We start from the raw sequence: 14,769 nt of genomic DNA on the forward strand, positions 1-14,769 counted from the left end.
ACATATGCCCAACACTTATTTGATTGCTATATATATCAACATATGTATTTGCAAGTGTTAGTACCCTCTAGTTTATATGTGAACTATTAATCATAAATTGACAAAGCATGTAGACCATTAGTTATACTTTTGAAATATGAAAGCAATTGTTACTAAATCTTTTGGAGAAACATCAATATATTTATTTTTATTTTACAATAGCAATGTTTTAACTCAATGTGGTTCATATAGACACCAATTCTTGATATTGATTTTAATATAAATTTTGTGGAGTGTTTTAAGAATCTTTAAATATGTTTAGCTTTCGTGTAATTCTCCAATTGTACCGATCTCCCAAAAGTACTCATTTTTAATGGGGATCTCCCTAGATTGCTTGAATGTAGACATAATATTTCCCTATTACCCTTAATTATCATTTGAAATATCTTTAATAAAGTTTCAAAGATGAATTACAACACTTGATCATAATTTGAAAAAAGGGAAAAAAAGAGACTTGCCAAATTAAAAATATCATTTAAAAAAACTCTTAACATGTTTAACTAAGTGTTGGAAGATTTTAGTTACCTCTCTTCTACCAATTACTCAAAGTTTATTCTCCCTAAGGAGAACATTCTAACTACTTCCACTAAATTACATCAAGGTCCCTTTCACTAGTTAGCTAAGAAAAGTTAATAGATCAAATGGTGTCTACTTAAAATGTGTGTATTATTTATAAAGAATTAATGATCCTAAAGTAAAATTGAGCACTAGTAATTACAATTACCTTAGCCTCAACCATTAAGTTGGAGTTTTTTTCCTTAATTCGTTTAATTTATCACATTATATGAGTTTTTCCTTTATTAATTTTAATTTTTCATTGAATTGTTGATCTATAATTATTAGAATTTAAAATTTTCAATCTTTGTTAAATATTTTTTATATCATAAGTATCAGAATTAGGGTGATTAACTCTTTCACATAAAAGATCCTAAGGAAAATCAAAATAGATCTACAAACCTTGAGTATCATACTAACAATCCATACACTTGAAAGTTTTTTTTTCTTGAAAACCCGGTTTAATTTAAGAAAAGAACAAAACTAATGAAATAACCTCCAATCTTTAGTGAGAAACTCAAAAAGTTCTCCATAGTTGGTGCTAGTGTAAGCTCTCACGTCATAAGCTTGTGACCTTTGAACTCCATTTTTTTCACCATAAAGCAGATAGTTGTTGGTCTATGCATGGTTTTTGAATTGAAATGGGAGAGGAATCTCAAACATTTCAATATCTTCAACCTTTACCTTAAGAGAAATAACTTTAATAGCAGTAAGATCACACTTAGCATAATATTTATGAGCAAGTTGAATAATGATGGTCTAGTGTCAAAGTCCTATAAGTTCTAAATAGGATATTTGTATTCGAGAAAAGGCTAGGACCCTCATTATCCAAATCTACATCATCCCCATCATCACCGTTGTAATTGTCAACTTTTTCTTTCTTCTCCTTAGCTCAATAAAATTTCTATAGGTTCATTAATACTAAGATTATGGGCCATCTAGCTAGCAAGCTTGTTGTAATGCCAAATTCTCACTCTAGGACATTCCTTCTTAGTCACAAGACAAATATATTTTATCCAATTATTCTTTGTCTTTGAAACTTTGAAAAAATCCTCTTATCCTTTTGAGAAAACTTCTTCCATATAGAACTAGATAAATTATTTTTTAGGTTTCTATGTTTTGGGATATTTTTCATTTTTCTTAAATTTCTCGCTTGCCTAAGGATTTATCAATAGAGGGGCTCTATAAAGGACTATTTTTCAAGTCACAAAGTTTTACAATGTAAAAATCCTTTGGAAAGTAGAGATATTGGTCTATGGGGATTTGGATTTTGAAATATATAAGGGGGCCTAATTTGGGATCAACATTTAAAGAAGAGTCATATCTATGTCAATATACTTACCTTTAGAAAAGTCCTTATTTTTGTAAATATATTTCCTTGTATGAGAATCAACTTTTTTCTTAAGGGATCGCAGGTGAGGATACACTAATGAGGAAATCCCTTAGGGCTTGTTTGGTTGCAGGCATAGGAATGGAGAATAGGGATGCAATATTGGGAATAAGAATGGTTATTCCAATAACAACTATTTTTTGGAATGGGTATGAGCTCATTTTAGAGGTAAAATGGGAATATGTATTCTTATTCCCTATTCCATTTGACAAACCAAATAGAGAATAGAAAACGTATTCTAAAATTTTTATTCCTATTCCAACAACCAAATAGGCCCTTAAGGGTTTGGTGTCAAAGAGAAAGGTAGAGATGGCATAGACAAAACAATAAGCCCTTGGTGGGGCAAGATGATCTAGGTGGCTTGTCAAACTTGTTAGTAGAAAATATTAGCTTCATTTGCAAAGGAATCCAAAGAGAGGACCTAATAAAGGATTTTAAGCATAAAATGGTTTGTAAAGGTGAAATGTTAGAGTAGTAACACCTAAACCTATCATGCAAAGTCAAATGATTTGTTAGCAGGTGGCATGCTTTATCCCATGGTGATGGGAGCTTCTCTCTATTGAATCCATAAGTCTCTTGAGTTTATATTCTTTACATAACATCTTTGCAGCATATGTTATCATTTATTATTTTATTTTAAAATAAACTCCATCGATTGGTGGTTTCAAGATCTAGCAAATTGTATTGAGATATTTTCATTGTGCCTATAAGGCATTCAAGGAAAGGTGTGACATATCTTCATTACATATGCTCCACAAGGTGAAATAGTATTTTTTTATCATTATCATTATCTTAGAACCCTATCACTTAGGATAGTAGTCATAGGGTTTCAACACTACAAACTCAAGTTTCTATGAACATTATCAAACTAGTGAAAAAGTCACAACAATTTAACCAAAATTTGGTTTCTCGTATGAAATTGAAAATTACTAGAACCATACATGATTATCAATTCACAATGTGAAATGTTACAAGTATTGTTGAATAAAATAATGCGTTATAGTAATACATATATTACTACTTGGCACCATTGAATTTAGGAAAGAAACTTGTTTTTACTTAAGTAAATTCCTTTTTTTATACATATCATGTTATTTCATAACTAAAACTATGTCACCTATGCTTTTCATAAGTTTGTTATGATAGATATGGAGGAGATATTAGCTATGTGATTATTAAAACCTTAGATTTTCGCTAGATCCTTTCAAGGAAAATCCTCCTCATCAAAACCAAGATCTACATAATCATGAAAAAGTGTTTGTAATTACCTCTTGTCTTTGTTGCTTCCTCATGATAAAATTTTAGGGTTCTTCTAATTTTGAATGTTGCTCATCCAAAAAACCAAATATGACTCATCTACCAAAGATGTTATTAGTTGGGGCATCTAAACCCTTGAAATGTTGATGGCTAATTTCAAAGAACAAATTATAATGTAGGTGTCAAGTCCTAGAAGAAAATTGTATTATTGGTCCCAATTTTCTCTTAAGACTTTAGTGGAGGATACTTCAAAATTAAGAAAATTAATCCATAAATTAGAGAACCTTTATGAATTCCAATTTTAGTGAGGGGTTTATAGAATATTGTTTTTTAGGTATATCTATTTCATAATGACACACCAATCCTTGAAATTGAAAACAAAATTGGACATGAGATCCTTATTAGTGGGGTGGATATTTCTAATAGAAAACCCCCTCATGATCCTTAGGTAGACACATCATGTCTCAACTTGTGAGAGTTATTATCTTCCTTTATTTCAACCCCAACCAAAGTTTTTTTTTTAATTTTCTTAAATTTAATTATCTATAAAATATGAATCTTAAATAGGGATAGGAAGTAGATAGGAATACCTTTTAATGAGGTTGTTAAAGTTGGAGTTTACCTACATGACTCAAAATTTTACCTATCTATATATCGTTAGCTTCTTTTAGAGTCTTTCCAAAATCAAGTTTCAAAAATTGGAAGTCTCTTCTTTTTTGGCATCATAATCAAGAGCATATGAATCTATAATTGGTTGTAAAACGTGTTGTATGGACATGTTCTCATGCAAATAAAAAATGTAAGGTTGGGCATATATCCTTTGGATTATGCATTTTCTCTTGAGAATATAGAATATTCTAACTTGTGCACCATTGTTTTACTCATGATCCATTTGGCTTTAGATCAACATTGCCCTTTTTGGAGTTACACCATATGTGTCTTGGATTTTTAGGTCATTTAGAGTGATTTTGGGAATTTTGTAAAGCCTTGTAAAGTCTAGTAAAATATTAAATGTGTCATCCATTCTTATTTTAGCGTATTTGAGTCTTAGTGGGAGTTGGGGTGGTTTGGAGGTATTTAGAGTCGTCACCATCATCTCCCTCATGCATTTGTTATACCTAATGTCTAGGATTGTCATTTGAACACTTCATCCTTGCACTATTTTGGCATTTTTTTGGATTCTAGTGTATCAGGAGGGCCAAAGAGTATTTTACAAATGTCCTCTAAGATGTCCTATGTTGTGTTAAGGCACCACTATTTGTTGTAAGTTCCCTAGACATGCATATGTGTTTGATAAGATATTTAGGCCTTTGAAGGGGTAGTTTGAGTGCTTCAAAATTGTTTTTAAGTCTTGGAGAGTCAAGGGGGCCTCTAAGGTGGCTCCAATAAGTTGTAAGTGATGTTCAGTGCTGTATGTTACATCAACTCATGTGTTGGAGATCGTTAGAAGTTGACTATCACACCTAGGACCAAGGAGAAATCCTAGTTTTTGAAGAGAAGTTTTGAAGCTTCTTATAAAGTCTTGTAAGGGTTTGACCCTAGTGGACCTTGCCTAATATGTCATGTGCGTCCCCCCTACATCTATTGGTGTTGAAAGGGGCTTGTAGTTGTGTGTTGTCTCATTCCAATACAATGTTGTATGTGGGTCATTGAAGTTAGTAATCTTTGGAAGAGTTTGAGCTCAAGTTGATTGACCTAGTGTGGCATGGAACAAAATTTGATGATTTATATAACCTATCTAGGTGTCACATGGTGAAATGATGCAATTATGATATGTGTTAATTGCCATCATGGTGTCACATCTTCTCTATCTTTATTTTATCGTTATTTGTTGGAAGTGCTTTTGTTGCACTAGTCTTTTTCTATCGTCACCTTGCTTGTATAGTGGTATGGTTGTGTTTAGTTTTTCTTTTGTGTTGTGGTTTCCTTTGTGACATTTTGGTGCATGTTTTCATGCACACGTGACATTAATTGTCATCTCTTAGGTGTTGCAATTTTTAGTTTATCTAGAATATTTATAAAAATAAATTGAGATTTTCTTGGCTTGATTTCTTAGGGGTTCCTTAGTGAGGTATTATACTCTCATTTATTATTAATTTTGAAGGTCCCTCACATACAATTTTTGGAAGGAGGTATAGTAATATTTATCTTTATAAGGGAGTATGAACCAAGAAGAATGCTTTGATAAGGCGGTCAAAATATCACATATGATTATAGGCAATTTAGATAACTCAATCTAAACTACTATTTTGAGTTTGACTTTACAAAAAAAATCATGTAACTAAGATTCATGAAATACAATGAATAGTGTGTCAAGAACTAATTAACTTGTTCAATTGATGGTAAAGTAGTGTAAAATAACCTTAATTTGATTTAGATTGTCTCTAACTCGTCTTCAAATGATTTTTAAGAAACCTTATGCAAATACAAAAGAACAACAAAATAAATTACATTATATTGCCCAAACCTTGATGACTACATATTTCACTATAATTCAATCTCACACAATCATTTTTAAAATCTCCCCACCAAAGTGTTACCTTAACATAGTGTTATACATATAAAAACAAAAAATACTTTTATTTCAAACCCTTTTGAAATGACCACGTTAAAGAAAAATCAAAGGCAACATCGTGTAAATAAAAGAATCTGCATAGATACGCTGAAATATTTGTTTACATCTTTCATAGCAAATGGAATAAAATTGGGACACCTCATGACCTTACAAGAATTGCACTCTCATTTTATATTCATGAAATTGCTTTCAAATCATGTAAAGAATTCAGAGAATGTTGACGTTTGTAAGGTAACCAAGGTCCCACTTATTCTCAAGTCAATTTCATTTGCTCTAATGTCTTTTTCTATAGTGCTAGGTTATGAAATTATAGCTATCTTTTCCCATCAACACCATTAATGGCGACCTGCTACAGCTATGATTCACCATCAAGAAAAATCAATGTTTTTTAGGTGGAGCAACATAATGCTTGATTTGAGGAAGTGCATGTTACTCATCTTATATTCTAAATTAAACCTTTGCTTTCAATTTATTAAAAAATAATCAGTTTTGAAAATTAAAAAGAATCAAAGACTTAAAATACTTTAAGGTGTTGAACATTATTTTAGACTTTGTTTTTATATTGACAATATAATGTGAATGCATTCTTCTTATACAAGTAGAAAAGTAGTAGGAAAGTCTGTATGAAGGGTAATATGAATAATATAATTAAATATGACTTATATAAAATGATAATTGATCATTAAGTGATGTAAAATCCAAATGGTTGAGTTTTACATTTATTTAATTGCAGTATCGAGAGAATTTTAATATTATAATTGGTTCTTATTCAAAATAGTATAATTTGTTCATATAAGATTTGGTTTTGATAAAAATATTAAATAATTTATCATAAAATGGTGCATTTTCATATTTGTTTAGTTGTCATCTAAATTTTTGGAATTTCAAATATTTCAAATATTTTTCATTAAAATTAGTATTACTTATGTGTTTAGGATTTCATTAGAAAAATAATTCAATTATCTACTATAAAAATGATGCATTCCCATATTCATTTTTGAGTTCAAGAGTCTAAGTTCTTGAAATCTTATTGCTCTAAATATTCATTCAAAATGATATCAATTAAATATAAGTAATTCGTTTTGGCAAAATATATTTAATTATGGACAGTAAAAGCTAGATTTATTTAGTTTAGTCTAAGTTATTGGAGTCTCAAGTTTTCAAATATTTTTCACTAAAAGTAGGGTCATTTATTGATTGAAGATTTGATTTTGACAAAAATATTTAACTATCCACTATAAAATTGGTGCATCCCTAATATCCATTTAGTTTAGTCTATGTTTTTGGAATCTCAATGTTCCATTTATTCCAAACTTAAAATTATGTCATTTTCCTAGGAAGATTTTATTTTGACAAAAATATTTAATTATCTATTATAAAATAGTGCATGTCCCCATATTCATTTATGTCTAGTCTATGTTTTGGAATCTCAATGTTCTAGATATTTTCAACTCAAAATTGTGTCATTTTCCTATGAAGACTTTATTTTGAAGAAATATTTAATTATCCTCTATCAAATAATGTATTCCTACATTTATTTAGTACTAGTCCAAGTTCTAGAATCTCTAATTTTCTAAGTGTTGTGGAAAATAGTGCTTCTTTATTATTAAAGATTTTGTTTTGATACAAAATATTTAATTATCTACTATGAAAAGGGTGGTTACTTAAATTGCTTTAACACATATTCTTTTTACTTATAAATAAAAATTGTAGGGCTCGTTTGGTGAGCGGAATAGGAATACGTATTTCGGAATATGTATTCTGAAATACGTATTTTGGAATAGTACGTATTCTTGTTTTCTGTTTGGTTCAGTCGATATTTGATGGGAATTCGTGGATCCAAAAATTTATGTTTTCTAAAATTAAAAAAAATGGAATAGGAATACGTATTCCAATAACACCTATTTGGGTGGAATTGTAAAACCCCATTTTTGGGCCAAAATTAGAATATGTATTCCTATTCCGCTCACCAAACGAACCCGTAAATAATGTGTTACTATTTAGCTTATAAATTTAATATATATTAAGAAAATATTTCACAAGCATTTAGTAACAACTTTAATTTATAAATAACATTTACTCTTTATATGCATGTAACATAAATGGGGGACATTATTTGTAAAATAGTAAAAAAAATTAATTTATTCTTTTCAAAATTATAATAAGCTTTAAACTATAATTAGAAATGTTGATGTATAATAAAATTACATGTATAATGGCTAAAACTATTTTTCATCATTGTTATAAGCAATTGAAATATTATGTATCAAAAAATATTTTGTTCATCTCTATATTATGATTTATATAAACATGGTTTCAATTGTAATGGTAAATATGCATATACATGTCAAATTTCATTTTGTTTGTTATTAATTTGGAGGAATATTTTTCAATGAAATTACATATTTAAGAGGTGACACACAATTTTCTATCAAGTTTGGCCAATGGTTTGATTCTTATATACACCATATACTACACATTCTTATATGTATATATTTGTGTGTTAATATTTATGTATGTATTTACATACATACTTACATATGCATGCATACATGTATGTATATATGCTTATTTAAATATATATGTTCTAGGTATGTGCAGGATCATGGTCAACCAAACTATGGCCTTAAGTGGCAATGAAAAATCAACAAATCAGGTGTATGTCAACTTGACACATAATTTTAAAGTGGTTATGGACTTTATATAAAAAAGTTGTAAGAAAATAATCTGTAAGAAATTGAATGTAGTTTCTAAACTACTAGGTCTTATCTAGAGAAAAAAAATTGATTGGTCAAAAATTTAGATTTTAATGCAGTACTACGAAAATTTCAAGGCGAAAAAAAAAGTAGGTGTATGTCTGACCACCTTAATCAAAATCAAATGATAATTTTTTAAAATATAATTATAGATATAAAAAGTAGACTCATGCCAAATGTGACGCATATTTTTGGGTATTTTTATTCCAAATAAATAATTAAATATGAATTTTTTACTAAATTTTTTTGAAAAAAAAAAATCTTGTGTCTGACCACCTTAACTAATAGAAAATTTTACCAAATTTAATTTTTATTTTATTTTTCTTATACTAGGCGAAGCATAGAATGTGACATAATTTTTGGATTTAAAAAATGTTATACCGTTTGAAAGTTATAGCTATTTTTCAATTAGCATGTCAATCAACACTTTGTAATCATCTTCATTAAAAATTAACTAATAAATACTTATTGAACTCAGAATTTGACAACAATTATATCGATGGAATCTTGAGAGTGTTATAAAAAAGCCCCTTTTGTTTCATTCAATTTCAATAAAAATAACATTGTCAGATGGCTACCTAAAGTCTAAGTGTTAGTGAGACCCTTCTCAAACACATTTTTTGGGTTGGCCGAATAGGCTTGGTAAATACCGAGCCTAATCAGATACCCGAATCTAAATCAGATATCCTATCACTAGCGGGAATTTTCAACAATAATTTGGAGGGAAATTTGAGAGGAGAGATTTTTTTAAATTTTAAATTTAAGAGAAAATAAATTTAAGAGGGAAACTTTAGATTGTTTTAGAGGAAATTTATTTGGGGAAAGTGTGGACATTGATATTATTATTATTAACTATTATTATTATTATATATTATTATAATTATTATTATATTATAGTAATATGTATGATTATTATTATTAAATATAATATAGTTATAAATATTATTATTGTTATAACTAAATATAATATAATAATATATATGATAAATATTATATATATATATATATATATATTATATGACTAAATTATTATATATAATAATATATATGGTTATTATTATTATTAAATCTATAATCTAGTAACATATATGATTATTATTGTTATATAATCTAATAATATATTATTATTATTATATTAAAATATACAATATTATATAATTATTAAATATAATATTATCATAAAATCATCATTTCGATGCATTTCATGACAACATATGTCCCTAGGGGTCCTAGGGATATATATTGTCATGGAATGTGTCAAAAGGGGTCATAGGTCATCCTATGGCCCCTTTTGACCCATATAAACAATTCTAATATGTCCCTAATAGTCCTAGGACCCCTAGAGGCATATGTCTCTATGGAATGTATCGAAAGGGGTCATAGGTCATCCTATGGACCCTTTCCACCCATATAAATAATTATAATATGTCCCTAGGGGTCTTTAAACCCCTATCGACATGTGTCATCATGGAATGTGTCGAAAGGGGTCATAGGTCATCCTATGGCCCTTTTCGATCCATATAAACAATTATAATATGTCCCTATGGGTCCTAAGACCCCTAAAGACATATGTCATCATGGAATGTGTCGAAAGGGGTCATAAGTCATCCTATGACCCCCTTCGACTCATATAAATGATTATAATATATCCCTAGGGGTCCTAGGACCCCTAGAGACATATGTCGTCATGGAATGTGTTGAAAGAGGTCATAGGTCATCCTGTGACCCCCTTCGATCCATATAAACAATTCTAATATAAAGACATGTCATCATGGGAAGTGTCAAAAGGGGTCATAGCTCACTTGTGACCCCCTTCAACCCATATAAATGATTCTAATATGTCCCTAGGGGTCCTAGGATCTCTAGAGACATATGCCATCATGGAATGTGTTGAAAGGACCTATGACCCCCTTTGACCCATATAAACGATTATAATATGTCCCTAGGGGTCCTAGGACCCCTTGGACCCCTAGAGACATATTTCATCATGGAATGTCTCGAAAGGGGTCATAGGTCATCCTATGACCCCCTTTGACCCATCTAAGCGATTCTAATATGTCCATAGGGGTCGTAGGACCCCCAAGGACGTGTCATCATGGAATGTATCGAAAGGGGTCATAGGTCATCCTATGACTCCCTTCCACCCATATAAACAATTCTAATATGTCCCTAGGGCTCCTAGAATCCATTGAGACATATGTCGTCATGGAATGTGTTGAAAGGGACCATAGGTCATCTTGTGACCCCCTTCGACCCATATAAATGATTCTAATATGTCCCTAGGGGTCTTAGGACCCCTAGAGACATGTCTTCATGGAATGTGTTGAAAGAGGTCATAGGTCATCCTATGAGCTCCTTCGACCCATATAAATGATTCTAATATGTCCCTAGGGGTCCTAGAACCCTTTGGGACATATGTTGTCATGGAATGTGTCAAAAGGGGTCATATGTCATCCTGTGACCCTCTTCAACCCATATAAACCATTCTAATATGTCTCTAGGGATCTTAGGACCCCTAGAGACATATGTCATCATGGAATGTGTTGAAAGGGGTCATAGGTCATCCTATGACCCCTTCGACCCATATAAACGATTCTAATATGTCTCTAGGGGTCTTAGGACCCCTAGAGACATGTCGTGATGGAATGTGTCGAAAGGGGTCATAGGTCATCATGTGACCCCCTTCGACCCATATAAATGATTATAATATGTCCCTAGGGGTCCTAGGATCCCTAGAGACATATGTCGTCATGGAATGTGTCGAAAGGGGTCATAGGTCATCCTATGACCCCCTTCGATCCATATAAACAATTCTAATATGTTCTTAGGGGTCCTAAGACCCCTAGAGACATATGTCATCATGGAATGTGTCAAAAGGGGTCATAGGATTCGACCCATATAAATGATTCTAATATGTCCTAAGGGGTCATAGGATCCCTTGGGACATATGTTGTCATGGAATGTGTCAAAAGGACCTATTGCCCCCTTCAACTCATATAAATGATTCTAATATGTTCCTAGGGGTCCTAGGACCCCTTGAGACATATGTCATCATGGAATGTATCGAAAGGGGTCATAGGTCACCATATGGCCCCGTTCGACCCATATAAATGATTATAATATGTCTCTAGAGGTCCTAAGAACCCTAGAGACATATGTCATCATAAAATGTGTCAAAAAGAGTTATAGGTCATCTTATGGCCCCTTTCAACCCATATAAACAATTATAATATGTCCCTAGGGGTACTAAGACCCCTAAAGACATTTGTCGTCATGAAATGTGTCGAAAAGGATCATAGGTCATCCTGTGACTCCCTTCGACCCATATAAATGATTCTAATATGTCCCTAAGGGTCATAGGACTCCTAAAGACATATGTCATCATGGAATGTGTCAAAAGGGGTCATAGGTCATCCTGTGACCCCTTTCGATTCATATAAACGATTCTAATATGTCCCTAGGGATCCTAGGACCCCTAGAGATATATGTCATCATAAAATGTGTCAAAAGGGGTCATAGGTCATCCTATGGCCCTGTTCAACCCATATAAATGATTATAGTATGTCCCTAGGGGTCCTAAGACCCCTAGAGACATATGTCGTCATGGAATGTGTCGAAAGGGGTCATAGATCATCTTATGACCCCCTTTGACCCATATAAATGATTATAATATGTCTCCAGGGGTCCAAGGACCCCTGGAGACATATGTCATAATGGAATGTGTTGAAAGGGGTCATAGGTCATCTTATGGCCCCTTTCGACCCATATAAACAATTGTAATATGTCTTTAGGGGTCTTAGGACCCCTAGAGACATATGTCGTTATAGAATGTGTTGAAAGGGGTCATAGGTCATCCTATGACCTCCTTCAACTCTTATAAATTATTTTAATATGTCCCTAGGGGTCCTAGAACCCCTAGAGACATATGTCATCATGAAATGTGTCGAAAGTGGTCATAGGTCATCCTGTGACCGCCTTCGACCCATATAAATGATTTTAATATGTCCCTAGGGGTCCTAGGACCCCTAGGGACATATTTCATCATGGAATGTGTCGAAAGGGGTCATAGGTCATCCTATGACCCCCTTTGACTCATATAAACAATTCTAATATGTCCCTAGAGGTCTTAGGACCCTTAGAGACATATGTCATCATGGAATGTGTCAAAAGGGGCCATAGGTCATCCTGTGACCCCCTTCGACCCATATAAATGATTCTAATATCCCTAGGGGTCATAGGACCCCTAGGGACATATGTCATCATGGAATGTGTCAAAAGGGGTCAGACATCATCCTGTGACCCCCTTTGACCCATATAAACAATTTTAATATGTCCCTAGGGGTCCTAGGACCCCTAGAGATATATGTCATCATAAAATGTGTTGAAAGGGGTCAGAGGTCATTCTATGGCCCCGTTCGACCCATATAAATGATTATAATATGTCCTTAGGGGTCCTAAAACCCCTAGGGACATATGTCGTCATGGAATGTGTCGAAAGGGACCTATGACTCCCTTCGACTCATATAAATGATTCTAATAGAAATAATATAGTAAAAATATAATAGTATAGTAAAAATAATTATAATATAATATAATAATCATATATATATATATATATATATATATTAATATATATTATATTTATAGATTATAATAATAATAACATAATATATTATTATATATTAATAATGTAGGACATAATAATAATAATATATTATAGATTATAATTTATAGATGATAATAATAATATATTATAGATTATAATTTATAGATGATAATAATAATATATATTAATAACATATATACAATATTATGTTATTATATTTAATAATAATATAGTAAAAATAATAATATATATTATATTTATAAATAATAATAATAATAACATAATATATTATTATATATTAATAGTTACATTATTATATTAAATAATAATATAATATAATATAATATAATTTCATATATATATATATAAATATAAATATATATATTTATAGATTAGTCATAACTCATTAATTAGTCATATTATACATTTCTAAATTATATATTACTTATTTATATATTTCATAACTCAAATTAGTCATATAACTCACAAATTCATTTTTCCCTCCAATATTTTTGTGCCGCCAATATCGGATATTCGATATGGAATCGGATATCCAATCTAGGATTGGATATCTGATTTTACTGGCATGATTTTCCCAAAATATTCCTTGTCACTATAGACCCGACAACATCACTTTTTGTGGGTCTTTTTCATGGGTTTTAGAAAAAGTCACATTTTGGAGCCCAACCAATCGAAAAAAGTTTGATAATATAACCCTAGGTGTCTGATATTGTCATTTGAATGGGGAATAACAATCGTCAAAAGGCTAAATGAAAAAGGAAGGTATCCAATGAAGACATTGCAGCATATAGGGAAAGGGACAAAATAGAACACCGAAGGAAAAGACAAGGTATGTTAAATGTCAGTCAAGTTGATGATGAATTAGTCGAAGGTGAAATCATAGAGTTAGATAATGAATATGTGCAGTTGGGGAATGAAAATGTACCAATTGAAAACGATAATGCCAGAATTTAAAATTTAGAGAATGAAAATTTCAAGGACAAAATGCTACCAGGTCATAATGTAAATTGCATAATTGACCATGCCGAACATGACAATGCACAGGAACCTAATGCACAAGAACCTTACATATCTCCTAATTATAATCGACATGATGGTTCTAGAACACCAAAATGGATAATTGAAATTGATGAAATGATTATTACCAATTTGGAAGGGAAAACATCAGAAAGAACCATTTGGTTATTGGCTTTAAGACTATATAAGATGTTTTTTAGAAACAAGACAGTGGTGGAGCAATGTCAGCTTTTTATGCACTTATTAAAGATGCAAAAGATGAAACTTATGCTTTCCAAATTGAAGATTCGTGTCAATAAAAAGTTGGAAAGAAATGCCATTATTGTGAAGAATCTTTTCAGTACTCTCAATAGCATTGGGAAAAATAGCAGGGAGAAGGATAATAGAGTTGCTCGAAGGGTTATTACAACCTCTTTGGTAAGTCATCATTTGAGAAAGGGTAGATATATGAGACAAACTTGTATTGATTTGAACTTAAATTGTACTACTTTGAGAAGAGCACTTAGTTGATGAGAGAAAATTGATGATCCTCTTCAAAATGAAACATGTGCAT

Source organism: Cupressus sempervirens, chromosome 5 (genome assembly GCF_028749045.1).
Source record: "Cupressus sempervirens isolate cs-2001-9-10 chromosome 5, ASM2874904v1, whole genome shotgun sequence".
NCBI classification, from domain to species: domain Eukaryota; kingdom Viridiplantae; phylum Streptophyta; class Pinopsida; order Cupressales; family Cupressaceae; genus Cupressus; species Cupressus sempervirens.